Genomic DNA, 18,919 nt, shown 5'->3' with positions numbered 1-18,919 from the left:
TAGAATAAGCAAGCAGCTTTCACAACAGAAATCACGACAGTCAGAAACACCGGTTAAACCTTTTTTTTTTTTCTCTGAGAAAGGTTGACATATACAGTACAAAAGTTATTCAGATCTACTCAAGAAACCACAGCAATAGGATGATCCTACTAACTGTGGGCCTTATTCTTAGATGTGTGGAGGACCTGTAACTTTTCCCATAGGAGTTGCAGTAGCTCAGTGCCTGTCAGGATGAGGCCCCATTTGGTACTAAGTATAGACTGATCCCCTATTTTCATCTCTCCCGTATATTTATGAGCACTGACAGCTCTGTTGTTTAACAGATGCAGCACACTAGGTTCAATCCAGCCAACAATATCAATACACTCATTCTGGAAGGCTGAAGGTAGTGGCTTTCTAGCAGGCCAAAAAAAGAGCAGCCTGCTATGGAAGCCCAAAAAATCCCATCCCCAAAGCACAGTCACACAGCTTCCTGAGAGGCAGTTGTCCCAATTCTTGGGACCAAACAGCCTTGGCAATGATGCTGTACAGCCTTGCAGTCATTAATCCAAGTCTCGGCTAGTATAATACTCCTGTTTGGTTGTGGGTGGCGGAATGGATGAATTCAGGGTCTTGTCCTCTGAACTGATTTTTTCGGGGGAAGGGAGGATGGGTAAAGTAGAAGAAGAAGAGTTCTTGCCTCTCCTGAGTCATCAACGAAACACCATTCATACACTCACCTCTGTAACTGGATGCGTCTCATCCATTACCGTAATTCTGACACAATCTTTCCATTTTTCCCCTCTTTCTTCCTCTGATTCCCTCCCCACTCTGTCCCTCCAATACTCCTTTTTCTCTCCTCTTCTCTCAATCTAGTGCACACTTCCCTACCCCAGAAGCCGAGTTCCTTCTACCTAATGAATAATCTTCGGCCTGCCAAACCATAAAGCTCCTTTTTCAGTTCTATATTGCTCCCAGCCAGATCAAATCTGCCCAGCCTACAAGACCTGCAAGCTATTCCCCTACCATTCATAAGGTAAGGACTCAAAACCCCACAACTTTATCTTGCATAGTGTCTTTCATACAAACTTCAAAGTTGTTTGAGTACACACACATTTGTGTGCAACAGTCTGAGTGAACTACTAATTTAAAATGATATTTTAGAATTTGAAGACTTAACATATCTTCCTATCAATCCATTTCTAAAATGAGGGCTAAAACACCAAAAACTTTTATTTAAGACATTCAACCTAATTATACATACATGTGCGTGTGTGTGTATGGAGGCACACGTGTTCACACACACACACACACACACAAAATAGATTGACAGATGTCAAAAATGACTGAACAGATTTGATAATCAATCTTTCTAATAAAGCTCACTTTTTGTATGAGACCAAACATGGATAATTTCACCCTCAAAGAATTTGTTATGAGCCAGTTACATGGAACTGAGAAGGAATTTGGAACTCTACCTCAAAGATAGCAGGCACAAACTAGGCCTCCTTTAAGTTACCGTGTACTGTTTTAATTTACTGGTTGGATTGACACTACACACAGTATTAAGATAACTTTAATAAATAATTAAATAATTAAAGCTACACAAATAATCATGTGGAAAGACTACAGAAATTCTCACACGTATGTCCAAAAGTCCTAACAGTGTCGCTTATCATACATATAATTTAAATAAATGCACTCCCCTTGTCTCTCCTCTCTATCTTTGTCCTGTCCACTCCTTTTCCTTTGTCTTTATTTTGTCATCCCTTTTCTTCTCTCACACACTTTCAAGAAGAACCAATTCAGCACAGTGTGATATCAGCAGAGACCAGCGGCAGCTGCTGTTCCAGCTACAACAGTGAGAGGATTTTAAAAAAAATCAAGGAACAGCTTTAATATATGTTATATGTAATAACTCTACTGAGGATTTGGACTTTAGCTACACTCAGTAGGGGTGCTTCATTACCTACCTATGGGAATACTACTTGTGTGAGGAGGTCACAGTCTCATGGACATAAATTCCATAGCTGCTGTTTATCCTGGTCAGTTGAAAACAGTCTACCAGATGCCATACTGATTTGCATCCACTTACTATTAATACTAGTGATACAATATATTGAGGACAGGAAATATCATGGTGGGAGCCACAGTAAGGCAGCATGAGAGGAAGCAAACGTTCACCCTCTTTATCTTATCATTCCACACTTCGAAATCCACACGTTGAAAGGAAATCTTCCGTGAAGGCAAAGAGGGAACCATAAAAGATTAGGGGTGGGCTTTGTCCCTCACTTTGTTATTTGTTGTCCACATCATTTTGTATGTGTTTTGTCTGAAAGCCTATCAGGAGTGGATTCAACAACCGTTCATCCTGAATGTTACATTGCCATCAATGATCATACTCACCTTGTCCTCTGCAGGAAGATTTCCTTCTAATTCTGCTTTTCATCATGTTGTGCAATGAAGATCACAGAACCTCAAATTCAGTTTATGGCCAGCCTTCATAAATTATTCTTTTGGATGCCACTGCAGTTTACCTTCTCTCTCCTACCGATTTCTCTCTTCCATGGAGGGACTGGATAAACTCAGAAGATACAGAACCTTTTGCTTCTAGGTAATGGGTGTTAATTTGGCCCAATTATGCAATCTCAATACTACAGGACAGCTGACCTATATGAAATGGTGTTTTCAATCCACTTGATCATGGACACACCCCCACACATAAAAACCCACCATACTAAAGAGCACTAATTAGCACCTTTGTCACAGTCTCGATATACAGGTCAAGGATTAAATCAGCATTGTTTATTATCAGTGGGTAAAGTAGATTGAAACAAGAGGGAGAGCTTTCACTGACCAAGGAGGAAAGGGAATTAGGGAAGAGCACTGCTTACCTAACCTTTGCAATGGGGAGGAGGAAACCCTGCTCTCCCCACCCACCTTTTCTCCTTATTTTGACTCCTTTTTACTACAGGACATCTCTGACCACCTAGCACCATCCCTGGTCAAATGGGGAAGTAGCATTATTCCCCATTCTACAGATAGCAAAACTGAGACACAGAGAGATTGACTAGTGGTAGGCCACCAAAGAAGTCTGTTGAAGAGCTGAAACTAGAACCATATTTATGTGCCTGAACCCCTTATTATTATTATTATACGCTCTCTCACCTAAGGGTGGTCTGTTCAGGCATATTGATAGGACAGTGCAGAGAAACAGAGAAGTTGCCTCTGCTATGCCAATGCCACATCTCCACCCAACCTTACAAAGAGCACAAGGTGATGAGGAATAGTGGGAGCTAAAGAGAGCCACTTGCTGCTCACTCTCTTACCAGAAACAGCCTGAATGCACCAGGAAGCCAGCAGGCATGATAATGGGTAAACTCACTTCTCCTCCCCCAGTGGCAGGAATTCTACAAGATAGTCAGGGAATCTGTGGCCTGCTTCCTGGTCAACGATTCTATAAGCCACAGGGTACAGAAGTCAATGGGAGTCTGCTCTCTAAGCCCAGAAAATCAAGACTTGATTGAGGCCAGAGATAGCTCCTTTCTTCCTCCTTGAAGCTGAGGAAATCCCGGTGACTGATTGCTCTCCTGACACTTCCCAATCAGCTTTGCTTCCTTCCAGTGCATACAGAGCTCTTAGCACTGTGACCTGTTGTATTAATTTACAAAGTTTAAATGGGCCCAGCAAGAAACAGAAGAGAACCTTGTTTTGTATTAAGTTGGATCAGACTCAAGATCTCACATAATCAAAAAGAAAACCTTAACTCTATTTTCCATTACAACACACAGAGCTTGGACAAAGTTCTGCTACTTTTCTTTTACTTTGTTTTCGGAGGGACTACTTTTAGAAAACATGTAAAAACACCAACCTAGCAAAGCTGCCCAGAGACTTGAAAGAGATATGCTGGAGGAAGTTTTCAATTTTGTTTCTCTTCCCACTCCTGCTGAGCCAGCCCTGTCTTTTAACCAGTTCTCACTAGCCCCAGTTCTGCTGGCTGCAGGAGAATGCTGCCCACCTTGAATCAACCAGCCTACTCCACTCCCTCACTCATTGCAGTCATCAGAACCCACAAGTTCTGTCCAACATACTTGGCCAGTGCAATTTGTTGAGCACTGATCAGGAAAGTATTCTGGTGTTGAACAGCAGAAGAAACACGGCAGTGATCAGCCCCTGTCTCTCACACTTGAGAAGTGAGGAAAGAAGAGGAATAGGCTAGTGGAAAGTGGCCTGACAAGGGGTAAAGAGGTTTTAAGAAAAAAATGTGGAAGAAGAGTCTTAAATTTGGGACATTCCCTTTTCAAGTAGGCATGCTGGCAAACTTGTATGTTGGGACGCTCTAAAAGTAATCTAAACATAAGCAACATTACTGACACCACAACAAATGCTCTCTTCAACTATTGTGCAGCAGAACCAAGAAAAAGTTATGTGTGATCTTACCCCAGTTAAGTAGAATATTAACTGGCAAGACCTTTCCGCCTCGATCTTCCTTTCCTCTCCTATGGGTTTTTCCATAACCTTACATTTCTCCGAACATAGTCCTCATGGCCTAGCACACCTCCCCTTTTATCAACTTCTATCCCACCAAGCCAAGATGAAAAGGCTGATCATATCTAACTTGTTTTAAATAAAAAGTTTCCAATCACTAACCAAAAGGAGAAATACTACAAGTTACTGTGTCTACCTCTATGTCTGTACTGCACCTCCCGCAATGCAGACCTGATCCTGCTCAGGGCAACAAGGCACCACCATAATTAGGAAGTGCACAAGTAACTCCATAGTTAAAGCTGCATCTACTGTAACTATGTATAGCATCAAACCAGAAAAAAAAGAGACAACAGGGTCTCTCTCTCTCTGATGCTTTTTAGTGGGGGGAAGATTCATTTGGTGTTTTCCTTTTTGCCTCTTTTCCCACCTCCAGTAGGGAAAAAATATTAAGAGTAGGACCTTGATGATATACATTTCATGGTGGACACATTATCCACAGTATGTTTTAACAATCCTGTTCAACGAACGTATGTTTGTCCTCACACAAAAAAAATACAAATTGTAGTTAAGTTTGCAGCTGGGACAGAAAATCCTAGTTTAAAACTGAATGCACATATCAAAACTAGTAAAGTCTACATTTTACAGACAAAAAGGTGATTGTATTTAAAATATCAAATGGTGTCTGGAAACATAAAAGCCTTTTTAGACATTTGCCTTTTGAAATTTTTGGCAAGTCAGGAGGATATTTTAGTATTAAATTTAAGAAAGTACTTAAGTAAATCAGAGTTGAACTATTATAAACCACAACAAAAATACCCTGAACTATACATCACTGCACATAAATGACAACTTTGCTTGTGCGCAACCCATAAACTTGTGCTGAGGACTAAGTGAAATTCACCCTTATTGTGAAGCACTCAGCATAGGGACTATATACAAGGATCTGCAGGCAAGGAGCCTGCACTCCACATATGATGTGGGTGAGGAAGGGAGTATGCACAGCCACAGACTCCAGGATTATTACATGGATTCAGTGGCCCAGAAACCACACATAATGGGTGAGGAAGCAGCAGCATCTCCTACTCCACCTGATCCACTGGAAGAGCAGCTCTTGAGAGAGAACCCAAGAGGCGACTTGAAAGAGATAAATTCCAGTTAGTTAGTCTTTGCAGGGCAAAAGGGTGGGGAATGAATTTCATCCAAAGAGCAAAAGATAGCATCACACATAAGGGCCTGACCCTGACCCATTGAAATCAATGTAAGTTTTGCCATTGACTTCAGTGACAGCAGGTCCTTTTGAAGTCCCCTTGAAGTCTTTCCATTGACTCCAGTGGGAGCTAGATCAGCTCCTGTGGGCCATATCTTCAGCTGATGTAAAATGGCATAGTTCCACTGAAGTCCATAGAGCAGCGGGTCGGGACTCCCCTCAGGGGATCACGAGGTTATTACGTGGAGGATTGTGAACTGTCAGCCTCCACACCCCCAAACTCTGCTTCACCTCCAGCATTTATGATAGATCTAAATAGATATAAAAAAGTGCTTTTAATTTATAAGGGGGGGGGTCACACTCAGAGACTTGCTGTGTGAAAGGGGTCACCAATACAAACGTTTGAGAACCACTGCAACAGAGTTATGCTGGTTTACACCAGCTGAGGATCTGTCCCTATCTCTCTAAATATTTTCTTCCAAAACTAGCTCAAGAACTAAAAAACTGAATAAATATAATCTTTTTAACTGTTCATCTTAACAATAAAATAATAAATCACTTACAACATATATGTAGCACCTTTCCTTGAGAAGGCTCCCAAAATGCTTTACAGATTATATAGCTCTAGTGATACCATCACCAACTGCTACACTGCAGCACTAGTTGGATAAAAACACAATAAATTTTCTGCACCAGTGACACTACACAACTGTATTTTTGAGAGGAAGTGAGGATTAACTCAGCCAGTTGATGAAACTGCAGGGGGAAATTTAGATGGGTAACTATATCCTATCTAAATTGGAATTCGGCCATGACACTGAGATTAATAACCCTACTCTTGCAAAACAATGTCATGGGCTCTTTGCTAACCACAAATGGTCAGGACCTCAGCTTAATAGCTCATCCACAATAATACTGATGTCAAATGCATACACAATATGCTGTAAAATCCTGGTCATGTGGTCCATTATATTCAAGTGTCATACTCCTAAAACAAACACAGTCTAAAAGTGGAAAAGAAATGGCCAAAGTGAGACATATAATAAGTTTAACAGAACAGAACACTTTCACAAGATACAAAAATATGTTTATATTTGAAGTTTCCTGATGACTTCTAATTAATAATTTTGGTTACTAAGTGGATATAACAGATAATAGGAATCCCTAGCATAGATGGCTAGGGGTGATGAGGACACTTGAGGTGCATTGTGAGATTAAAGTATTCATAGGCCTTGTCTACATGCCATAGCTACTATAGAATAAACTACTCCAGAATAGCCATTCTAGAATAGTTCTCCTTGCAGATTCTCTGTTCTGGAATAAAAGTAATTTTTAATCTGGTATAATTATTCTGCTTTGTGAACAAACTAATTATCCAGAATAAAGTCACCACATGTGGACCTATTCTGGAATAGCTACTACAGAATAGTTTATCCCCCAGTATCTATGCTGATCAATTTCTCTACGTAGACAGGGCCTTAGAAATAATTTCCTCATTCCCTTAGTATCATGTAAGAATTAGTCAGAATTTTTAATGCGTATTGTATTATTAAAAATACTCTGTTCCAATGCATACAGTGAATTTATTCTAAAATGCAGCATGTAATAAACCATGCTGTCTTCAATTAATCTAAGAAGATATTTCCATTAAAATTTGAGTGATATACAGAAGGGGTCTTAGAAAAATAGAAAAAAAATCTGAATATAAACAAGCCATCATTCTGGTAAGAGGAAATACAAACAAGCAGAATAAAAATAGTTGATGCACAAAAGCCATAATGAAGGGGTTGCTCAAAAAATATCTTCTACTTTGAATGGTTTGGATGAAATACAAATTATCCACAGAAAAGTGTGGACTGGCATAAATGTTTGTACAAAATTATAAGTATATTTCTAGAAGTATGCAAGTGGCAACCGCCTTCATGCTGCACAAGGTCCCAACAACGCTCTGCTTAAGTGCTACTGCACAGAGTCCAAACCACTGCATTTTAATTACTATGCAGCCTCAGATATATTGCCTTTGATATGGAAATGTTCTTGTTCTCTCATCTTCACATACGGTCTCATGCACAGAAATCTTTATCTGATTCATAAAAAATAAACTAGAATCCAATCTCAACACCTGACCTCAGTGCTTAGAAGTTTTTTAGTAAGCATGGTGTCACTATAAAAAGAATGGCTAATATTGGCGTAAAGTTAGATATTTTGAGCAATGATATGGAGGATTTGCAGTTAAGAATCAAATCAATACTGCAACTCTGAGGTTTTAGGGTTTCATATTGCCTAATATCAGTCTACCATAGTAGACTGGAGAAATAATGGGAGTGCACGCCTCTATATGTTGTTGAAGAAGTGAATAGCAAACATTTAACTAGGGTCTTGTCTACCAATCTATAGAAGAGATGCATCAGTTGCGATCATTTAGATCCTCAGCCACCACACTGAGCACGTTCTTAAACTAGCAATCCTACAGAATAAAAAAACCACCTTCCCCACTGTTCGTTTGTTTTTTAAATGTGTAGATAACATAAAATTCTCCATGCATATTTTAAACACACATTTCCTAACTGCACTACAAGAGTTTGCTTTCCCATATCACTTAAAGCAGGTAAAATAAATGTTCTACATTCTCACTGAAGAATGGATAATTTAGTCTTACTCCACACAAAGGTTCTTATGAAAACTTTAAAGTTTAAATATCTAATGTATACAGACTATAAAAAAGCATTTTATCAGCAAACTTATTTTTGGGATTCCCAGCATAAAAAGTATTTAAAACACATGCCAATATGTTTCCACATATTAAAATAATATGCAGACTACAAGAGGGTTAGAAATGTAATACATGCGGTCTTCGACAAATTCTACCAGTCCTTCACTATTCAGATTTGTCTAAATAATTCTGCTAACTCTATAGAAACTACATTCTGTTTTTATAAAGAATATGATCTTTGTAACCTCACTATAGTAGATAATGACCCATCTGTAAATCATTTTGTTGCATGTTATCTGCTTTTTATCATTTCTAGTACCTGTCTGTGCCTGATATGATACTCTTAAACACATTAACTTGATGGAATGTTTCGCTTGACTTCAAAAACATCAATTGATATATATGTATTCTGTGTTATAAATGAATGACTCTGATTAACCAACTTCAGTAATGTACCCCATTTTATATTACCCAATCAAATTTGCAAACCTCAAGAGAAATGTGATAAAAATACTTCTACTGTCTAATCATTTCCAAACATCATTTTCAAGCTTGGCAGGAGGGAGGGCAGGAGTGTTGTTTGTTTTTTTAATTTTCTTTAGAGAGACTAAACAAAAAACATAAAACCAATATGAAGTTTTTAAAATATACAAGAGGAGGGAAGAAACCTGCATTTAATGATTCTTGTTCCTTTAAGAGAAAATCCATTTTTCAAGTTCCTGTTGTGCTAATTGAAAGAGAATTATTTAAAACTTCTCTGAATACTTGAATATACCATGGTTATGTGTAGCAGTTTCATCAGTGCCAAATAACTGAAGACTTTCTAAAAGATAGTAAACTAAAAACTGGCAGGAAATCTCTCATTGTGATGTCACAAATATTTGCTGTTGCTATAGAATAATGTATTAAAAGAATAATGTATTGGTAGCATGGACATGCTTTGAAAACATGTCATTATCCAGTTTTATCATGGTAAAAATCAGTTGTTTTCTAGTCAACACAACTGCACGATCATCCTCCTCTGCATATGGTTACATATATACACACAAACATACACATACAAACTTCACACTTGTGTCAGATAGAGCCTTATTAATCACAGCTTTTTACAGCCTTGGACTTTAAGTGTGATGTCATGAGCAATAATGATACATTATTAAATAGTTACAGATTTTTGTTATAAAGTAACCTAATATGTGTTAATATAGTAAAAGGAATTTCATGTGTTATATTGCAGAAACATGTCCCCAGCCATACCACATATGATATTCTACATGGAAAAAAAAAACAGAAAAACGTATGTAAGCTCAAACAAATAAAAATACAGTAAGAAAGACAATATATCAACTTACTAAACGATTAAAAAACTTTACATTAGTGTCTGAGTTTTTTGTTGCCACTTCAGTAACAAGATACACCCAAACTACTGTACGTATTATTAGATTGTATTTTAATGTTGGGTCTCTGGCATAATTTACAAGCTACTCAAAGCTCTGTTTTTATGATTTATATTATTGCCAGAAACCTTAAAAAATACATCCTTGTACGATTACAGAGACGGCCATAGTTTATATACGCACACAAAAATAAACCACTTTTTTATTTACATAACATTTAAAGTATAAGTTGTTAAAGGTATCCTTTGCCAAGTACACCCAGTAATCTTTTAAGATACACTACTGAGAGAGAAATATACATCACCCACAATACATACTAGAGAGAAAACTATATTGCTCCTTCTCTTCCATAATTCTTTGTTTTATGAAAAAAATTAAAATGTCAGTAACCTTTTACATTTGATCCACATACTTTTTTAGAGGAGAATCAAACCAACTGTAAAAGATTAATGGATATTCTTCCTGAAAAAGTGATATCTCCCAAGGTGATTAAGGTGTTTAATAGATATAAGGTCATGACTGAAGAAACTTTCTGTGCCCACTGAGAAGAAAATATTTGGTTTTGCTATCATGGTGCAAAGTCCTGTTCTTCATCACTCTGAAGGCCTTTAAAGAGTTGCAGACATTTCAACTCATAACAGGAGGGAGGACCTCCTGGAAAACACCTCCAGTGATTTTTTTTATTATTATTATTATTAAATAGAAAAAGTTTGGCCTGAATTGAGCAACTATTGGCCACACATTAAAAACGTCCCCCCCTCCCACGCACACAACTACTAATGAAGGGGGGAGTGGAGCAATATTTATTGACAAAAAACAAACTGACAACAGAGGCAACTAACTTTTGGCACTGGCTAATTGTTTGTACAAGTCAGATACTGTACGACTGGCCTGGCCTGGGGAACTGGTATGCTCTGCTCTTCTCCTCTCCCTTTACTTTCATAAAGGTGTGTGTATTTTTAAATGATTCTTTGGTGTAATAAGGAAGCAGAGAGAGTTACAAAAATACAACACAACACACACATGTACATGCGCATATATGGCGATATCTATCCTACTCTCACTCCCTACGCATTACCCTGGTTTTGCACCCTGCAAGCCAACAGAAAAGAAACCAGACAAGCTCTCGAGTAGTCTCCAGCAAAGTCTCACAAACAGTTCTGAAATTCCCAGTGCGGCTGCTGCAAGGATGAGAAGCGGTAAGAGGAAGGAGGAGCGAATGTGGTTCGCCAAAGGGCCCCTCGTGTTCATTCCCGAATGAGTTAAAGCTTTAGGTTCAGAGAGGTTGGGGCGCAACAGAAAGCGTGACAAGCAGGGAAAGAGCCAGGCGCTGTAAACCCAGGCACAAACGCACGAGGCACGCCAGCAGCAAGTGCCCAGCGCGAGGTGTCCCGGGGCTTGCAGCCTTCGTGAGCTCAGACCTAGCGTGTGTCCCCTTCTCCTGCGGCGGGGCTGCTGCTTGGCTGGCTCAGGCCGCCGCTTCCCTCAGCTGCCTGTTGCTGCTGCTGCAGCAGCCGCTGCCCCAGCCCTCTCTCGCGCTGGCTCCCGGCCTTTCGCGGGGAAATTTGGGGCTGTTGAGGAAACCACCAAATCCCTTGGGTTGAATCGCTGCGTGAGATTCACAGAGGCTTCCGCAACACCCGGAGCTGCAATCCGGGGGCATTGGTTGCCATCCCCAATCGCCTGGGTGGCTCCCCAACGTGATTGCCGGGATATGGACTGGGGGTGGGGGAGGGGGAGGGCTGAACTTCTCCAAACCAACCAGTGTCTTGCCTCCTGCAGAACCTGCTGGCCTCCGCTGGCCGGGGAGTCACTGGCTGCAGCCTCAGTGGGTGGCCCAGCAATTGGCAGGTCACTGCTTGGGTAGGGTCCGGGGGATGCACATTCACAACCCGCCTTTCGCTCTCCGCCTAAGAGTACAACCTCGGCCCTGCAAAGCAGAAAGAGCATCCCTCCCAGCATCTTTGTGGCCTCTGTACATACCCTGCCAGGAGGGATGCGTGCACTGGAGTTAAGGCAGGCAGCTGCCTAACAATGCCAGGGAAAGTTACTACTTCTGCATGTAAGGACCTTAAAATTTGGGGAAAGTACCTGCCAAGGTTTGTCCAAGCATCTGTGGTCAGACCTGAAATCAGCAGCACTTCTCTCACTCTCTAAACCCAGGACAAGTTGCACTGACAGCTCCTTATTTTAATACGTGTTCTCCCTCTGCAAAAAAAAACAACAAAAAACCAATTTCTAGGGAAATAACCTTCTAAACTGCACTGACTGGATTAACATCCCATTCTGAGTGATTTGCAAGGGTGGGGGAGTAGTTTGTGCCACCTACCCCCCTCCGCCTCCCTCAAGTGCACTTTAAAAAAAATTTTAAAAAACGTGCAGACTCTGGCCAAACTACGTTTGATGTATTGATTCCAAGTACAGTGCATGGTTTGGTTTCCGTACATTCTTTGGCTTTTAATAGCTAGCTGAGGAAAAGAGAAAGCATTATTGTTTTCTTTCTTTCCTTCTCTCATTGCCTATTCTAAATTTGACTCCTAAGTTTAAGCAGTTGAATTGGCTAATTCTGAATACAGGCTATTGAGAGACCAGACACAGCAGTATATCCCTGTATAGCAATGGATACAATGTGCTGAATTGGCAGTCTAATTATAAATGTGGCATTTGGACCTCCTTTCAGACCCAGTGCCACCTTACCTTATGAGGGAACTTCAACTACAGCAACTGTTCAAAACAAAATGCCATTACAGGATCAACTTCACCCAACAGTGGGACTAGCCAGGGGATTGTTTTACAAACAGCCTTTCTCACTTAACACAAGAATGTATTATAAGAAACAAAGTTATGGATAGTACAGAGTTTAAAGAAAATGCTAAGTAGTTCCTGCCAGGTGTTATGCTACTTCAAACTGCAGCATAATCCAAGTGACCTAATTATTTTCTTTTCAATGTACTCACTATAAATAGATTATTTTTATTTTACTAGAATGAAATGCTAGGTATGGTCACTATTTATAATGTGCATACAGTGTATATATAACATTGTGAATATTGAACACAAGAAATCTCATGCCGGGAGGAACCTGCAATAAAGTCATGGAAAATAGCTCATGATATGCAGTGGGCTTGTGGAAAAGTAAAAAAGGCGGCTGTCTTTTCTATTCAGTATTTGTATATAATGGCAGACTATATTCATACATCTCATCCATTTCATTATTTACTTTATGGCATAATGGCTTAATTAAGTGAGTGGGCACAAGCACGTCAATAAAACAAGTCAAGTCAAGTTAAAGTCTCAAAACAGGCTTCAGAATTGCCCCCTTACAGGAATATGGAAAAGGGAAATTCGTTTATTTCTGTTGAAACCCTGCGTTGAGGACTGGGTTCTTCTCTCGCGTCCTTTTGATCAGTTTTAAAGAGATGGAAATATTAAAAATGTCAACATAAATGTAAAATAAAAATTTTAAAAGTTGCCGACCATGTGCTGTAGGCTATTTAAATGAACCCAGACATATACCTTATCTGCATACAACAGGCGAAAACCATGCTTCTTTATCTCTGAAAGTTTCACTGTCTGTGTTTTTGGGAAACACCCCTAGGACAGAGCTAATCTCCCCCGCCCCCCTCCGCGATGACTTTCTCCTGTAAAATACCCGACACACTCAGACACAACACTAATTGTCTTTTCACGTTGCCACTTTCACTCTTTCCCGTCCTTAAAAAAACCCTGTGAAACGGTCCTGTCGAAAGCAAAGGCAGCAATCAAATCGATATGATCAGTGTCTCTGGTTCACCTCAAGGCCCTGCTCTCCTAAAGCACGCAGCCCTAGCGGGTTAACTGTTCAATGCTATTAAGTAGGAAACGGAGCTGGCAAGATCTCGTCAGAAGAGTAGTTCACTGACAGCTAAATTATTAATGTACATGTGTATGTATCTGATCATATAACGTGTGTGATCACACACAAACATAGACAATGTCACACACTGATGCACACGTACAGGCATATACACAAGAATAATAACCAGCATGCCCAGTACCTCCTACTTTAAAGACTAGAACTCAAGAAGTAGAAGAATTATTAGTTCTTACTGATCATTCTTTTCAGAATCATGAATGGAACAATTGCCAAAAACGCAAGAAGAAAAAAAAACACTCACGAGATGAGTATACACAGATACAGTGTGTGTGCCTATTACATACATTTGTAGCCAACTCAGGGTTTTCATAAACCTAAGATCATTATTTAAGATAAAACATCAAACCTGATTACATAAAGAGGCTTCTTCTCCATAATCAAACACACCAACAGCTCCGAAAGAGTGAAAACTCGAGAAAGCACAAGCTCTCCACAAACACACCGTGCCTCACTCAGATTCTTACAGCATTGTCTATAAACTGCTACTATATGTAGTTGCATTGCGATTAATTAAAAAAAATATATATAAGGGAAATACTTCCTGAAAACTTACGTTGCATTTAGCTTAGGCGCTATTCTTTTTTTCAGCTCGCAAAGGAAGCCGTTTTGTCCAGGTTAGGTATTGTCTACTTATGGATCAGCCCCTGGCTAAGGGTTTATTTTAATTTATGGCTTATGCATTCTTTTAAGGTCGATTTGCATGACCTCCGGCGAGAGCTAAGGCAGCAAGAAATCCCAAATTGAATGTTGTGGGCAAGCCCACAATGCAGCACAGCTCTCCCTTTCTCATGGTGTAAACAGAGCTCTCTGATGATGGTCTTTTTTTCCCCCTCCTTGTGTATCACAAATTAGGGTGTGATATCAATTTTAAAGTTTTCAGTATAACTTTATCCAAGCCTTCTGCCTGGAGAGATAAGACGCCACCACAGAAACTGCAAATCCTCGGGATAGTGCCCCTCTGTGGCCAAACGCAATATTACCACCCACTGGTCCAATATCTTTGTATAATATGCTCCACGAATAGCACATTTGTGGCAAACTTCAATGCAATTACCCACCTCAAACTTAACGGAGAATTTAAAATCGCTATAAAAAGTCCTTGCATCCTCTTCCATTCTGTTTCTTTGGGTCTATCCACGGAGGACAAACCCACGCGAACACTACGGAGTAATGACAGCAGCTTTCTGCTCTGAAAGATTTATTCAGGGTTTCTTTCTCTCTCTCTCTCTTGTGTTACTGTACGTAAGAAACTATCTCCCCTAGCACCATGTGTTCTCTGCCGTGGGTGATCTTAAAATACAACGCTGATCTGTCACTACATTTTAAAATAGATTCAACTCGGGGAGGATGAGAAAGTGTTGTGATTTCAAGGAAGTGGAGTCCTTAAGGTCCCTAAAAGATTTCACAGCCTTGGAAACCTCACACACGGAGGAGACTGTAAGTAGTTTTCCAAAATAAAATAAAATAAAATAAAATAAAATAAACCCTCGTGGTATAAAAGTAAATAATCGCGTGGGGAGGGGGGTTAGTTCAGAATGTTAAAGGCTAAACAACACATCTACCTCCGGACGCTGCTGTTTTAGACAACTGCAACTAACAACCCATTAAAGACAGCGCAGGGGAACCCTGATTCTCTCCTGCAAAGCGACATAAATCCAGCGAAACCCCATTAAAACACTGCCGCCGCCGCCGCCGCCACCACCTAGCAATGCTGCACTACACACCATAGTAAACAACAGGTATACAACACAATAGGGCTTTTTTTTCCTGGTTACCTCCTCGGAATCCGGTGTGGAACAAAGCATTGGGAGAGTCACTCGCCCCCCCTTTTTTTTTACGCGCTTCAGTAATTTTCATTAAAAAAAGGGCAAGGGGATGTAGAAAGGAGAGAAATAAACGGGGAGTAATTCAGCAAATAAAATAAAAATAAATGCACTAAAGTCTGCTGGTGTTTCTCCGGGCCATGGCTGTGCAGGATCCGGATCGTTAGAAGTTTGCTGATGGGTTGCCTGGAGATTTGGTTACAATCAGGTTCATTATTATTATTTTTTCCCTCCTGAAACAAGTGAAGGCGATGGTTACTGCTGTCAATCTTGGCAATCAATGTGAGCGGCCATGTCGTAAGTATTCAAAGCATTTCCCGTCGTGCAACATCAGAAAGTGAGTGGCCAGGGCATTGATCTGAGGAAGGCAAGAGGAGGCAGGGCTCCCCCTCCCAGACAGCAGAGGCAAGATGAGACAACACAGTGAGAGGGAGCGAGTGAGCGAGTGCGAGAAACGCAACAACCGAAGAGAAAGTGAGCACAAAACAGAAAGTGAAATCACCCCAGGCTGCCAGCCGCAGCCCCGAGAAGCTATCACCACTCACATTGCTATTAGACAAATGAAACCTTAAACCTCTCTAGCCTAATGACCACTGATTGCTCTGAGTGGTGAGAAAAGGTAACAAAGTTACGGGGGGGCCGGAAAAGCAGGAGGGGGATGTGGGGAGTCCTGGGAGAATTGAGTAAGAAGAGAATAAACTAAAGGAGAAAAGAATCGTGTTACACACTGACACCCTCTCCCCCAAGCACTTTAAAGGATGTGTTTAGGAGGGCGCACGCAAAAGTCAGAAAGGATCAGTGTTCAAGAAGACGAGGAGAAAAATCTGGAGGGCAAGGGATGGACTGGTCAAGAGTAAGGAACATCAAATACAAGTAAAAGCAGCAAAAACCAAAAACGCTTATTGCCAGTTGGCAAGTGGGTAGGAGCCCTCTCCCAAAGCAAAATCTGGGTAAAACCAGATTAAATGTATAAATTACACTAGAGATGGGAATCCAGATACAAGCTAGACAAACCCACGGCTGGGGGAGGGAAGGGAAGAGAGATAAGGAAAAGGGGGGAGTGCAAAGTATATAATGATGCATTCGACTGAAAGATAAAGAAGATGCACATAATTAAAACAAAAGGAGAGGTACGATCTGGGAGGAAATATCTGATAGAGAACTACACATTCAGGTTGAAGTTCTGGTTCTGCTTGTGATGATGAGAGCTTTATCTGCGGCAAAAAATGTACAGCTACAAAGAGGCGACAGGAAGTGAACAGTGATTTAGGAACTAACGCTTCCTTATAAGTGTTAATGAAAAAGCAAATCTGGGGGGATGAAGGTACAACTGTAAGTGGACCAGGAGTAAATCAACCAGTGGCTTGGAGTGTTGCAACAATCAGAAAGAAGCTCTCAATGGTTTACTTTTAAATTCCAAAAGGCAAACGTGAAAGAGGCTTTACAAACTGTCGGGGGCCCGAGGATCAGGTGGGCACACCAAATTGTAAAATTAGCGTCTCTCCCTGTTGATATTATCCACACCTTAGCCAAACTATTGTAAGTCTAGGAGTGCGGAAAGCAGCCTCCTGGAAAGAGGGAAAGAGAGGAGGAAAAAGTTGTTGATCCTTCTTCATATTTTTGGCAACCCTTTCCCCATTTTCCAGAAGGCGCCTGGAACAGTTAGTAACAGAGAAAAATTTTAATTGTAAAATGGCTTCATAGGTTTTAGAGGCCAGAAAGACGAGCAGAAAGGCTGAATTCCTTTAAATTAATGCTCTCTCACACACACAAACCCGAATTTGCGGAGTAGTTAGAAACAGAAGTATAATCAGATCTACTGCAAATAAACCTTGCTCTCCAGGAACATGCTGAAAATCAGCATTAGAGTGATGAGACAGGATTGATTAGACCTGGTTCTATTTTCTTTGCTTTACAAGTTTTACAACTTAAAACTCTATTAAGAGACATAAATGTTGCATCTTCTTCCTTACTATTCAAAGTGTTTTATGGTATTGCCCTTCTAGTCAAGTCCTGGAGAAAATAGTTTAAAGTAAGAATCTATAGGAATAACAAGCATTTTTTTTTAAATTATTTTGGGCACATTCACAAACTATAGGGAATCAACATATCATTTTGTAAGCAGATCACCTGCAAACAGAACTTTTAATTTATCCAGAGACTCTCATAGAACTTTATCCTCAAATTAGCTGACTGGCTATATTAAGTCTCATTTTCATGTATTCTTTTCATTTAAATAAAAGTGCTAAAATCTACAGTAGGCAGAGGGACTGCAGTTTATAAGGTGTTTAAGTGACTGTACATTCACCTGGTTTCAGCAAATTCAGATTATTCACCTGCCTTTACTGCCTTGTGCACAGATTTACAAACAGGAAATAGCTCTCCTTTCTAGGTACTGCAGAGGTTTTTTAAAACTAATTATAATGTCCGGGATTTGACAGTAATGACTTTACGTTGAAATATTTCATAAGTGAAGACACCTTGATTTCTTGCATAATTTGTAACCTATTGGAACAAGAAATTGAGACTTGCAAGAAAAAAGATCTAGTCAAAGTACAAAGAAAAGATTCTGATGCGTAGCTCCTGTCCCATCAATATGCTGCTGAAAGTTTTCCCTCTTTTTTAAATATTAGCAGTTATGTCATCTCTTTCGAACAACTGAAACTATCAAGTGCTAGGTGCTAATGAACATCAAACAATTAAAATGCCAGAGGAATTTAGGAAGTTTCAAAGCCCAACTAGCCCTTAATCTGAAGAGCATCTCTGCACCACCGAAACTATCGTGCAGAGAATGAAGACGGGGCAGAAATGCACCGCACAGATGGGTTACGTTCAAATAAATAACTTGGGCAATAAAGCTTGTTGCTTCCTTTAAATTAAGCTACAGGTGTAAATATACACAGAGGTAAAAGATGGACCGCATTAAAAAAAAGTCTCACTGTGCATTGTATGTAAATATGGGGGGGGGTGCTCTGCGGATAACAATTGTGTATTTATCTCTCTGCAAACTGAATAAGTGATCATATGCTGTTTAGATATGCAGTGGAAGACAGAAAACAGCCTTTATTTTTAGTATTAACAAAAGTTTACAGCTCGTTAAATTACTCTGGTTGCCTCTCACTGCTAAAGGCTAAGGCTAGCCAGAGCAGCGCAGCCAGATGTTGAAGAGGGATGCTGAACATCTCGTGCTGTGGTTCCTTTCTCGCTTCTAGAGTGCAGGAATTAGAGGCACTCAGCTACGTTGGAGCACTTACCTGTTCACAGCTGTCACTGCATTTTGTGCTGTGCCACTCATCTAATACAGGCATGGAAAACAGTGTCCAACATGCAAAGCAACCTGTGTCTCTGTGTTGTTGTGCCACCTCCTAGAGAAGATGAGCAAACCTAGGACTTCTA

The 18,919-nt window shown here is 40.2% G+C and overlaps 1 protein-coding gene across 24 annotated transcripts in view; it reads right to left on the bottom strand.

Annotated features, from left to right (window-relative positions):
* SOX6 (SRY-box transcription factor 6) overlaps window positions 1-15,937 on the bottom strand; it is a 445,713-nt gene extending 429,776 nt beyond the window's left edge. For 7 of the 24 annotated variants that reach the window (XM_073347410.1, XM_073347406.1, XM_073347419.1 and 4 more), the window contains exon 1: window positions 15,476-15,936. The gene's annotated coding sequence lies outside the window, so the exon portion shown is untranslated. Of the gene's footprint in view, window positions 1-11,875; window positions 11,993-14,253; window positions 14,567-15,475 lie in introns of those variants that run through there. The other 17 variants (XM_073347435.1, XM_073347416.1, XM_073347432.1 and 14 more) reach the window with 6 other exon arrangements.
* Between the last annotated feature and the right edge of the window lie 2,982 nt (window positions 15,938-18,919).

Source organism: Lepidochelys kempii, chromosome 6 (assembly GCF_965140265.1).
Source record: "Lepidochelys kempii isolate rLepKem1 chromosome 6, rLepKem1.hap2, whole genome shotgun sequence".
Classification (NCBI taxonomy): Eukaryota; Metazoa; Chordata; order Testudines; family Cheloniidae; genus Lepidochelys; species Lepidochelys kempii.
This window is presented reverse-complemented; position numbering and strand designations above follow the sequence as displayed.